Source organism: Phodopus roborovskii, unplaced genomic scaffold (assembly GCF_943737965.1).
Source record: "Phodopus roborovskii unplaced genomic scaffold, PHOROB, whole genome shotgun sequence".
NCBI classification, from domain to species: domain Eukaryota; kingdom Metazoa; phylum Chordata; class Mammalia; order Rodentia; family Cricetidae; genus Phodopus; species Phodopus roborovskii.
In genome coordinates, this window is record NW_026126571.1 from 7273387 (window position 1) to 7286409 (window position 13023).

The following is a 13023-nucleotide window of genomic DNA, read 5'->3' on the forward strand; positions in this document are numbered from 1 at the left end:
AGAACATTTTTATTCACTCTACTGCCCTAGACAAGTACTACAGAAAATTTGGACTGTTGTGATGTGTGATGGTTTAGTGATTAAGAGCATGTGTGGCTCTTGCAGAGGTCCCAAGTTCTGTTCAAAGCACCTACATCAGGATGATTACAAGCATTTGAAGTACAGCTCTGGAAAATCTGATGCCCTCTTTTGGTATTTGGGGAAACTACACTTATGTACACATACATATACACAAACATGCATGCCTGCATATCGTTAAAAATAAAAAAAAATACATCTTAATCAAGCACTATGGCCTCTCCAGCCACCCTGGAAGCAAGTGTTGAGTGAGTTCTGGAGGTTCACACAATGAGGCTTTAAGTTTAGGTTTCGGTGGTACCAAAGAAGAGTAGGAGGTTCATTGCTGCTGGACACTGTTGCTCAGCTGGGAGTATTAATAGAGACCATTGGGGGAAATTTTAGAATTATTCAGATGTGACAGTAACATGAAGTATAAGATATAGTGAAAATACATGAACATTTAAAACTAGGAAACATGACAACCTCAACAGTCATCTTCGTAATGAAACATCAGTGACTTGGGAGATAGAAGAAATTAACAAGCATGAATGAAAAAGAAAAAGAGGTGCCCTGGGGACAATATGAAACAAAACATACATCTCTTAAGACTGGACAAAGTGTCATAGTATGAGGAATAGCGTCCCAAAAGTCTGTAAAAGAGTCAGAGACAGCCCTTATTCCCACTGTCCCGATTCCTACAAGAGGACCAAATTACATAACTATAACGAACATGCAGAGGGCTTAGGTCAGACCTACGCAGGCTCCCTGGTTCTAACTGCAGTCTCTGTGAGCCCCTCTGAGCCCAGGTTAGTTGATTCTATGAGTTTTCTTACATGCGGAATGGCTTAGTCTTCCTGCACCCTGATAAGCCATGTTTTGTTGATGTTCACAGGGGACCCAACCTTTCTAAATAGAAACGGAGGAGTGGATTGGGGGTGGGAATAGGGGGAATGGAGGTGGAAGGGCTGAGGAGGGGAGAAGATGGGAAGGACACTGCAGATGGGATGCAAGATAAATAAATACAAAACAACACACACACACAAAAAAAATAAAACTGCAGGTGTCATAGTAAAATGAAGAAGATATGGAGACTTTCAGCCTGAAAATTCTTTTGAAAAAGAAACTTCCTTAATTTTCAGAGACATAGACAATACATATTTGAAGAAAATGATTGAATCCCAAACAAGTTAAATGCAAAAGGTCTCTGTTTCAGCTGACCTGAGCAAGTGAGAGCTCACAGGCTCCAGTCTGACAGCTGGGGAACCAGCATAGGACTTAACCAGGCCTCCTGAATGAAGATGGCATTTGTGGGGCTTGGGAAGTCTATGGGGTCACTGGCAGTGGAACCAGTATTTATCCCTAATGTATGAATGGGCTTTGGGAGCCCATTCCCTGTGGAGCAATACTCTCTCATCCTAGATACATTGGGGAGGGGCGAGGTACTGCCCTAAATGATGTGGCAGAGTTTACTTACCTATTGAGACCACATTCTTGTGTCCCAAAGCATAAAAATATTATTTTAAAAGCAGAACATTCAGATGTTTCAAATATAATCTATGACTTGTATTAGCTTGACAAAAATGATTAAATATTTTGGGATGATATATAATTTTAATATTTATTTCCTTTTGTTGCCTAGGTAGATTTTTTTATCTGACTCTATGAATTTTAGTACATAGCTTTTCAAATATTTTTGAACCGTATTTTTAAAGTATCAATAGGAAAATTTTCTTCTGTTCAATAAATTGATTCTGGAGAAGCAATAAACTATGTCAGAGCAGAGTTAGGAATTATTACAAAAGAATTATTCCCCAAAAGTCCTCTATTTAAGTAAACATAATCAAGATAAAAAAAAAAAAAAAAAAACACAGCTCAGATGCTGGCTCAGCAGTAATGAAGGGTGCTATGACACCTGGAATTGATAAAGTTCTGGTGCAGTGACTGCAGCATCTAAACTGTTAGCAGCTAAGGCGCAGAACGTGAACCACAAGAGACAGAGGCAGGAAGTCTGAGTGATCCTCTTAGAGGAAACCCACCTTTCCGTTACCAGGAAGAAAGAAAGCTAGACAGAGAGGCAGGCAGTTGCTACGTCCCTGATGGATCACAGCATCATTGAACAGTGACAAGGACCCGAATAACCTCTACCTGATGAACTTCTGCAACTGAAGAAAAACAGGGCTTCTGTTTTGTGTGTTTATTTCATGTCAAGGAGGATAAATGGGTTAGATCACATTTGTCAGTGCCTTATGTGTGCAACGGTCTCTCCTTCGTGTCTTTTAATTTAGAGACTCTAAACTTTATTCGAGGTGACCATCACTAGCACGATAGTCAGTTAGCAAATGATTTTCATTTGTGTTTATTCTAATCTGAGCCGTGTGAATGTGCTTTGCCAGTCTGTGTGTGGGGGGTGTGAAGGTAAGGATGTAATTATATCACTAGACCCAAGATAAATGGCAAATGGATGTTCATTGGGGAGCAGACACACAGAAAAATACAAAGAACCGCTGGAGCGTTTCCCTGTGCTTCCTACTGGACCCACCAGAAAGAATACATAAAAGAAAACGCCACTTCAAGCTCTTTCAGCTCCCATCCACCTAACGTCACACCCAAAAGGGTGTGGCCACCATTACAGGTCCATACCAGCAGCCTATAGTGGGGAGTGTACATACGCACACTACAGTACACATGTAGAGAACAACAGACTGTATGTAGCACAGATAATAAAACCCAGAGACAGATATCGGGGTTTTAAAGCTGAAGATTGAAGAAGCAAAGCAGCTTCTCAAAAGTTTCTCACCTCTGCCGATGCGCAGACTGAAGGGGTGATCCGCCGATCCTCAGACTGCACTGCTCTCCACCAAACCTCAGACTCACTGTGCTTCTGCCTGCCTGATCTTCCTCTCTCCAACCCAGCCATACCCCTTCCATCTGCACCTCCCTACTGCTCGGATCAAAAGTGTGGGGTCAAAGTGCTGGGATCAAAGGTGTGAGATGTGTTTTCCTTTAGACTGATTCACTCTTGGGTAGCCCAGGGTGGCCTTGAACTATCTATCAGAAAGCCATCTGCCTCTGTCTCCCGAGTGCTGGGATTAAGGCGGTGCCACTATTGCCCGGCCTCTGCGGCTGTGGCTGGCCTTGCGCTCTGATCTCCAGGTAAGCTTTATTAGGTCATAAACAGAATGTGAGCACGAAAGACAGCTCCTGGAAGTGAGTTCTCTTCCTTCACCATACAGGTCCTGGGGACTGAAATCAGACTACCAGGCTCAGGGCTTAGCTGCAAGCAACTTTCCTTGCTGAGTGAACTTGCTGATTTATGAATATGTCTGTGTACATGTGCATATATCTCTGAAAAGAATGATGCACGGATAGCATAGATGGAAGGAAAGGCATTGGGGTAATGACACTTACATAACTCACAAATACATGTGAGAATTCCTAATTTTGCAGCTGAGTATTACTTTTGGAAGGAACTCAACTGTTTTTATTTCATATCTATAGGGTTAAGCAGAAAAGCCTCTCAAATATCTGGATCGTTAACATACAGACAATCAGCACTAAAACATTCTCAAGCTACTTGGTAGTGAATCTTTCAAGGTCAGAGGTGACTAAAGAAAGAATCAAGAAGAGAACTAGGTAGGATGCTGACAATTTTTCTCTGCTGCCAAGTGCCCAAACTGAAAGATCTCTCAGAGCTTTGGCTTTAGCTGTTTTCAGCCTTCAAATGAAAGAAACCTGTCATGGTTTAAATAAGAATTACCCCCATGGGATCATATATTTGAATGCCCCATCACCAGGGATTGGCACTATTTAAACAGTAGAAGGTCTGTGGGTAACCTTTTAGGCTTCAAAAGCCCATGCCAAGCCAAGTCTCTGTCTCTCCCTCCACTTGTGGATCAGGATACGGATCACCAGCAACACGCATGCCCGTTATAATGCTCCGCACTATGATGGTATGGACTAAGTCTCTGAACTATAAGCAAGGCCCTCTTAAATGCTTCCTTTTATAGGATTTCTCTTGGTTATGGTGTTTCCTCACAGCCACAAAACAAACACTGACTAAAACAAACCCCTATAATTTTTCAAACTCAGGACTCCATCAGAAGCAAATCTACACTCTACTCGAATGCGGCCATCCATCTGGTGTCCTTCATGTAAAGATGGAATAAGTTTGCCGGTTTCCTTTGAACTGAAATATTCCTTTATAGAAGGAGGTAGGAGGCTCCTAGGACTTATCAACTCATGAAACTTACAGCAAAAACAAAACAAAAAAAAAAAAAAAAAACTAGTTCAGAAACTTTTGAGTCCCTTCCCTGTCCACCCCTCAGTGGAGTGGTCTGCACTGGGTAGGAAACTCCAGGGATTGAGCTTCCAGGAGTCATTACCTATAGAGCACCTTTGATGCAGCCACTTTTGAGTCACTGGTGCTCCAAAGCCCTTCTCCGGTATTCCTGTGAACATCCCCCAATAATCACATGACTAAATGAAGCTAGATGTGGTTAGGGTCATGTGTTTGGTCTGTCCTCTGCGCTCTATATGGAGTGGGCAGACATTTGTTAACATTTTCAAGGGAAAGTGACAGAAAAATAGAAATGAACCCGGCACGTCAGAAAACCACAAAGGCATGATTTAAACCAAAGCAGGGCCCTGAGCAAGGATGAGAAAATTCTCTCCGAAGTTATTCATGATCATGAGCTAAATTTCACCTGAGCATAACATCTTGGCTTGTATAGCACTGTTCTATAAAAGGCCTTTGAAATACTAAAAGAAAAGTGTTTCGTTAGTACCTTCATATTCATTAGAGAAGGAAACTGGTCTTCTCTGGAGAAGCCCTCCTCAACTGGGAAGGGAAGATTTTTTCATAGACTAATTTTAAGATCTGTAACTCTGTCATTCAAAAAGGCACAATAAAGCAGAAGAGAAGAAAAATCACCAACCCGACAAGCAGAAAAGACAGGCAAATCATGCACATACACTTGAACATATTATAATTGTCATGGTGAAAAATGACATGATTTATTAAGGGCATTAATGTTAAAAAAAAAAAAAAAGGCCATGCTCTTGTCCCAGTATATTCATGGATTTTTATATCAATTTTTAAACCAATCAAAGGTGGTTTTTAAATACTGAGTCTGTACTGAATATATGTGGATATTGTCCTTTTCATTATAATCTAAATAACCTAACTATAGTAGCATTACTATTTATATAGTTGATATGTTTTGTTAGGTATAAGTAAACTGGAGAGAGAAACAGTACAGCGGAAACTCTGGGGAATCTATAAAAGAGTGACCCCATTGAAGTCTCTTAGTCATGGAGGATATGGAGCCTGAACTGGACATAATACAACCAGGAAAGGCTGTGGGACTTGGATGTCAACCCAGACACAAAACCTTTGACCTACAACCTGTCCTTTGTGTTAGGTGTGCAGGGGTGGCACAGACCTTGTGGCAGTGGCTAGCCAATGACTGGTCCAACATGAACCCATGCTGCCTGGATTGCTAGGAACTAGAGACAGGAGAGCTCAAAGACTCAGGATAGAACCAAACAGGACTGGGGGAAAAAGTCAACCAAGTGATTGCTAATGGTACTCAGCTATACTCATGTATCAGTTTATCTATGGATATAGCAGGTTGTCATCAGAGGGGTATCATTCAGCAGATGCAGAGACCCACAGCCAAACACCCGGTGGAGTCAGGGGAAACCTACCGAAGAGAGAGAGAGGAAGGATTATAGGAGCTAGAGGGGTTGAGGACACTGTGGGAACTTGACCCAAAGAATCGACTAAGGCGGACTCATAGAGATACACATAGAGACTAAAGTGACAAAGATGGACCTTGTATGAGTTGAACTCGGACCTCTGCATATATCTTATGGTGATATTGCTTGGTATTCTTGTGGGACTCCCAACAGTGGGAGTCAGGGGTATCTCTGACTCTTTTGCTTGCACTTGGAACCCATTTTCTCCTACTGGGTTGCTTTATTCGGCCTTGATATGAGGGTTTGTGCCTAGTCTTAGCATAATTTGGTGCAACATGTTAGACTGATATCCCTAGAAGGCCTACACTTGTTTTGAAGGGAAGTGGAGGAGGAGTGGATGTGGGGAAAAGGGGAGGCATAGAGAGGGATAAGGAGGAGTGGAGATGAGGGGAAACTGCTATGGGGATATAATACATTATATATATCAGAGGGAAAAAGCATATAGAAGGATGTGGATCATTTTTGTGTAAACCGTGTCCTAAGTTTATATAAGAAACCTAAATTCATCCTCAGCATGCTCAGATTGGGCTATCCCTGGGCATCCAGGCAACCATCAGTAATTATTACTGAAGAATGGCCAAGTAAAGAACAAGAAGCCAAAGAACACAAGCCTAAAATTAACAAAGGACTGGAATATAAATGAGTGACACATTGATAAAAATTGGAAATCATATCAATCTGAGAGAAAAATACGTATAAATGGATAAAGAAAAAATAGAGTAAATTATATGAAAAAATATTGAAAATTATTTCATCTTCTCACGTGGTGGCTGAAAAATCAGACATTTGCTCCACACAGTTCTGGTTGGTGGATGTCCCAAATCACAGTGCCAACAAATTCAGTGTAGGATGACAGTTCTCCCTTGACTTTCAAATCACTTCTCACTGTGTTCTTATATGGTGGATAGAGAGATGAAGATAAATACAGAGGAGTGTGGGACAGGGAGAAAACATGCTTCTCTGGTATCTCCTGTCTCCATGACCTCACCTAAACCATATTGCTTTTCCCATTCTTCCTCTCTATATACTGTGTCAGTGAGACTTAGAGGTTCTGTCTATGAATGTGTGAGGCAGGGGTGATGGATCACAGCAGGAACCTCTGTGTGTGTGTGTGTGTGTGTGTGTGTGTGTGTGTGTGTGTGTGTGTGTGTGAAATACTAGTGCACTTACTTGTGTATATAGGTTTGCTTGCCCTTTCAGCACATGTGGAAGTCAGAGGTGGGTAATGAATGCCTTCCTCAATTGCTTCTTTACTGTGTATTCTTATTATTAATTATTATCATTATTTTAAAATAGAATCTTTTAATGAGCCTAGAGCTTACCATTTCAGCTAGACTGACTGGTCAACAGGTATCATGGGATTTGCCTGCTTTGTCATCTAACATTGTGGATATAGATTTATGTTGCCATGCACATAACTGAACCCAGGTCCACATGCTTATACAGCAAATGCTTTATCTACTGAGCTACCACCCACATAATAAGAAATTATATGAATTTACAAAATGTGTCAACTTCATGGATTCAGGAAAGAAACTCTCAATTAAGACAAATAAAAATAACTGTATAAGAAATATAGTTTCACACAGTCTACAGATCAAATATATTTAAATCAAGCAAAGTAGACAGAAAACTTTGAAAGTGCAAAAATTACAGTGTTTCCTACTTAACACAAATTATAGGAGTCATATAACAAAAAAAATGATGTTGTTAATACATCAAGAAAATTCTCTTGTCAATCTAGAATTGTTTACCTGCCAAAAGACTCTTTCGTTAATGACGGTGATATAAATACCTTTCCAGAGAAGCAAACACAGTGCTCCATCAACCAATGTTTTCTATTGGAGTCCTAAGGATGTGGTTCCCATGACAAGTGATCCCAGGTGAGTTACTGGAGAAGCAGCGGCGAATGATGGACAAAGCAGCCAATATATGCTTCACCAGGAACAAACTTACTTACATCGAGCCAAAGTGATACATGCTTTAAAATATGAAGATCTGAAGCAACAAAAGTGGATGCAGCACAAATACAGATGTGTATAGACCTTATATATGTGAAAGCAAAAGTAGAGGGAGAAGAAACCGAAAATCAATGATGCTACCAGGACAATAAAAAAGATTGACGTGAAGAGGAAAGCTAAATTCCTTTAGGCCCGAAATGTAAAGTAACAGAATAATAGAAATAGATGGTAGAATCTCCGGAGTAGTGAGAGAAGGAAAATGGCAAAAACTTCAATGAAAGAAAGTAGGACAATGTTCAAGTGGTCCAGGCAGGTGTGAGGCCAAAGGGAATATGATGCGACCGTTGTTTTGCTAAGTAGACACATCCAATAGCCTCCTAAATCTTCATTTTTATGCCCAGAGCCAAGCACTACTCTCAAAATTCATCAGCTTTCTTTTGAAAAAAAAATTGTAACTTGGTTCTTTGTCAAAAGCCCAGTAGTTTCAACTGATTTCTCTGTTTCAAAGTCAAGGTTTTGCTTGCTCCTCCCTGCAACCATCCAGAATCCTTGAGCTCAGTCTCCTATAGATGATTGGCAGAATTCATTTCTCTGTGGCTGAGCACTGAAGTCCTCATTTCCCAGCTGGCTGCAGGTTCATGGGTCTTTCCATTGGCAGTGGACACTTCCCTCCTTTGTGCTCTGTCTTATCCCTCCTCCCTTTTCTAGCCAGAGAAAGCCACTTGCTTTTAGTAACTCCTAAAATCAGACTGCGCCTATCCTAGTAGTTGTGAATCATCTCTCCATATCAGAGTTTATAACTCTGAACATGTCCACAAAATGCCTTTTGCTATAGAAAGGTGACATGGTCAGAAATTCCACATTGGGATGTAAGTGTTTGGTGGGTCATTATTCTATCCTATTTCACTTATGTAATATTATTAACTTCAGTGCACATGTCTCCAAACTGCATGTCTGCAGCCTGCTTACATAATCAACCTGGCACACATAACCTTTTCATTTCCCTTCCAGCAACCTATGAGCTTGCCCCTCCAATGCTCAAAAAAAAAAAAAAAAAAAATCATTGCAGGAAGGTCCCTGGGAACAGCTGAGGCAGTGAGACATTCAGACTGCACTTCTTCCTTCCTCTGAGTCTGTTAGCCACTCACTCGGAGAATGAATGCTTGTGTGTTTATGATGCTTAAATGGAAGGTTTATGTCCTTTCTCTGATCTATTTCTGCCTTATTTCAGACAACCTATTTTGGCATGTTTTTGTTTTCACTGAAATGCAAACAAAATTGAAATTGACAGCAAAATTGCAAACTCAAAAGCAACAACTGGTGATGAGGGAGGTTTGTCACTTGCAGAAAAAGCTCAGAAAATAAATTCACTGGCAAATTGAGAGCCCCGTTAGCTAACTGGACTTGGATAATGGTTTCTTTAGTGACATCTGATTGCTTGTCTTCATTTATTTGCTTCATTTTTCCCTCTGATTTGTCTTAAAGGTAAGTTGATGATGGAAGAGGCCAATGTTGCCCTGACCGTATTGAAACATTAAATAATTGAAATTTGGAGATGACCTTTATCATGAAGCTCTGTTCAGCAGCAAAAGCCAAGAGGGACAATGTAGATCGATTTGAGAGATCAGCTGCCATCAGTCTTTGACCTTGCAAATTATCAGTTTCCTGGACCTCAGTGCATGTATTCTGTTGCTTCAGTGCTTCCATGGAATAATATTTTTGAGTGTTCAAAATGTAACGCCATACTAAAATTATTGCCTAGGTTTTCCTTCCTCTTCATCAATTCACTGAAGGCTCACAACTCTGTTAAGATAGTTAAGTATGCCTGTTTAAATATGAAAGACATCGAGGAGATATAGCTCAGTTAGTAAACAGTTTATGGCATTGGTGGGCAGACATGAATTCAGTTACCTAGAAACCATGTAAAAAGCTGAATATAGGGCTTGGGGAGATGGTTTAGAAATTAAGAGCACATACTGCTTTTCCATGTGATACTAGGTAGGTTCCCAGCACCCAGGTCATTGCCTCTGGCCTTCACAGGCATCTGTACACACACACACACACACACACACACACACACACACACACTCCATAAGTCCATAAACTCATGTGAAAATAAACAAAAGCAGGAAACTGAAAGCCACTGAAGTCAGGCGACATTATTAACATCATCCAGGTAGAGTTAAAATCGGATGGTTTGATTTCAAAACAGTAAGCCTATGTTTATGACTGTTGCACTCCGTTTTGCTGGTTGTCTCCCACTGAAGGTACATAATCCAATAAGTTGCAATAGCATGCCATAAAATGGTATTACTCTTACATGATTTGGTTGACTACAGAATGTGTGATGCTAATTATTTCTATGTCAGATCACAGTTCTTGGTGTTGCTCCAGGTGGAGGTGGTTCTGTTCTGAGGCAATTGAACACCTGGCTCTCCCGCCCTCAGAATATTTTTTGCTAAATTTCCTTTTATGCTACATTTCACAATGGTTTTACTTTGGGGAAGGCAGGATTGACCCATGGACCTTTCCTATTTTCCTTAGCTTATTAGTGAGTTGTCAGCGGCTGGGTCCTCTGACATCATCTTTATACCTTCAGGTCCCCATATGACTCTGGTTGTCTGTCTAAGAAAATCTGAACTTGATGCATGTCAACATTTATCTCTGCATGAATTAGAAATGTAGGTGACAGAAATGTTGAGCATTACATTTAAAGACATTTAAACTAAAATTTAAAACAAACCCCAGTCTTTGAAATGTGATGACCACTGTTTACCCCAGCCAAAGCAATTGCTTATTATATTGCGTCAAGTGGGCCCTTGCAATTTTTCCCTCCAAATGTTTCCCTCTTGTGAAGGGATAATAATGTGGCCTCCTCTATTCATACTCTCCCATAGTCAGAGAGCAAGCTCAATACAAGTGCTTACCTACCCTCTATTTGATTATGTGCTTGAAAGGCATTTCTAAGAGCTTGGCCTTTTTAATTGAGAATTCCAAGAAGTCAAGGTCTTCTGGATAGCATACTAGTCATCCAAACAAAAACTTTCCCTGTAGACCTCAAAGTGATTTTTGAATTCTGTGAAAATGGCAATAAGACATTTAACATATTTTGTTACTATTTATATGATCATTTCTTTAAAAAAAGATTTATTGTGTGTGTGTGTGTGTGTGTGTGTGTGTGTGTGTGTGTGTGTGTGATACATGTGCTTCCTGAGGCCAGAGATCTTGGATCCACTGGAGCTATAGTTATCGACAGTTTTGTTATGCTCAGTGCTGAGAGTTGGGAACCAAATTTGTAACCTCTGGAAGAGCAGTAAGCACTCTTAATAGCTGAGCTATCTTTCCAGGCCCTCAACTCTTTTCTGCATGAGACATAAAATGAAGGGGTTTCTAGTATTGTTAAAGGATCAGTATTTTTTAAACTGTTTTCTAATGAAAAAGAGTAAGGACTGGTGTGATACAGAGAATATGGGAGGAATAAGGGGAAGGTAAATTGTAATAAGACTATATGGTATAAAAAATCTATTTTTAATTAAAAAACATTTTCTATGTATATGCATATGTTTGCATGTATGTATATGCACATGTTATGGGTTCCTGAGTCCTGAAGACAAGCTAGGATTCTCTTATATCTTTATATCATCTTGATTTGGTCCTTATCTTGGTGTTTAGTATGTTGTATTGTGGTGAAACAGTTTTACTCCCAATTTTCTACTTCTCATAGACCAATGGTTTCTTCATGCACCCATGATCACCCACCAAGTGGAATCAGATTTGGGACCCACGTTGCCAGCTGCATTTGTAGGCCATTTCAGCCTAATGCCCAAGGTACCATCTTTCCAGTGATCGGTAATTTTGACTTTGCATATTCATAGTTGCCAATTAAGCCGTCCTACTTCTTATACCTGCCTTGGCTTTCTGTGTGTGAAAACAGAAAAGCAGTCATTCACTAGATAGAATATCTTAACCTTCTTTTGCTTTAAAATAATTACTCTGAGGTTTTAGAAGACTTTAAAACAACCTTTCAGAATGTGGGTTGGCCTTCATTACATTGTAAGGGGCTCATATATTATTACAAAATGAAAGAAGATAGATTCCAATTGTCAGATTCAAGTGTGGATTCTGTGTGCAGAGATGATATGCTGCCCCTATACTGTGCCAAGAAAGATACATAGTATTATGTGTGGTTAGTAAGACATTAGAGTACTCCCCTAGACATGATGCCTATGTCCCCTCCTCGTGCCTCTCTGTACTTCTGTCCTCTGATACAAGCATTGATGGGGGTTGAAACAATTCCTGTGACGCTTAGGTTTGGCACCATTCAACAAACGTGCATTATGACTTCTCCGTACTACACTACAACCGAAGGGGCGTGCCGTTCATTCTAAGCACTGACAGGACTCTCAGTGGCAGACATTCCGAGTTCTTCCTGAGGGTGGGCTGCTGAGCAGCAGGGGAACACAGCATGGATGACTTCAGAAAGCCCAAAGGTCTCTGTGGATTTCTGATTATTTCCCACTCATTCCTTTGGAAAAACAGAAAGTCGCCACATTTATTTTAAATGAAGTCGTCAAAATTTTCAGGGCTGTCATCTTCATGGCAAGAAAACAATGTCTCTACTGGTAGAATTTCTTTCCTGACATGGATAGTCTCATTTACCAGACTCGGACATGTGTCCTTTCCAAATACCTAAACGGAAAATCTCCTCCTCCCTCTCCTTCTCTCCCAGCCCCCGCTCCTCCCACTTCCTTCCTCTTTGTTAGCTGAGGATCAATTTCACAATGTGTGATTGATGACAGAATACAGGAATGATGCTGCACACAGGAAAGAGAAGAGCCCAGGGGAGAGGCAATGCTGACTCTCGACTCCCTCTTCAGGTACAGCGGGAGAAACCTGTGGAGCTGGGTGCTAGAAATGGGGTGTTACACACAGTTCATGTAGCAATGCAAAAATATTAGGTCAACTAGAACAATTTATCTCAGGATTTTTCATTACAGAGGTGATAATTTTAAGATGAGGCCACTGCTGAGTCAGCATGGCTGAAGTTTTGCTATTGTGATAAAATTCATATACATGCATGCATGTATTTATGTGTTGTTTATCTGTAGACCTGTAAATAAACTCAGTGCTTTGTACATACCAAGCAGGTCTTAAACCATTGAGTTTTGTCCCAGCAAAATGATTACTACTTTCTAGGAAAATCCCATTTTTGCTTATTCATATGGCCTCACAGATAATGCAATTA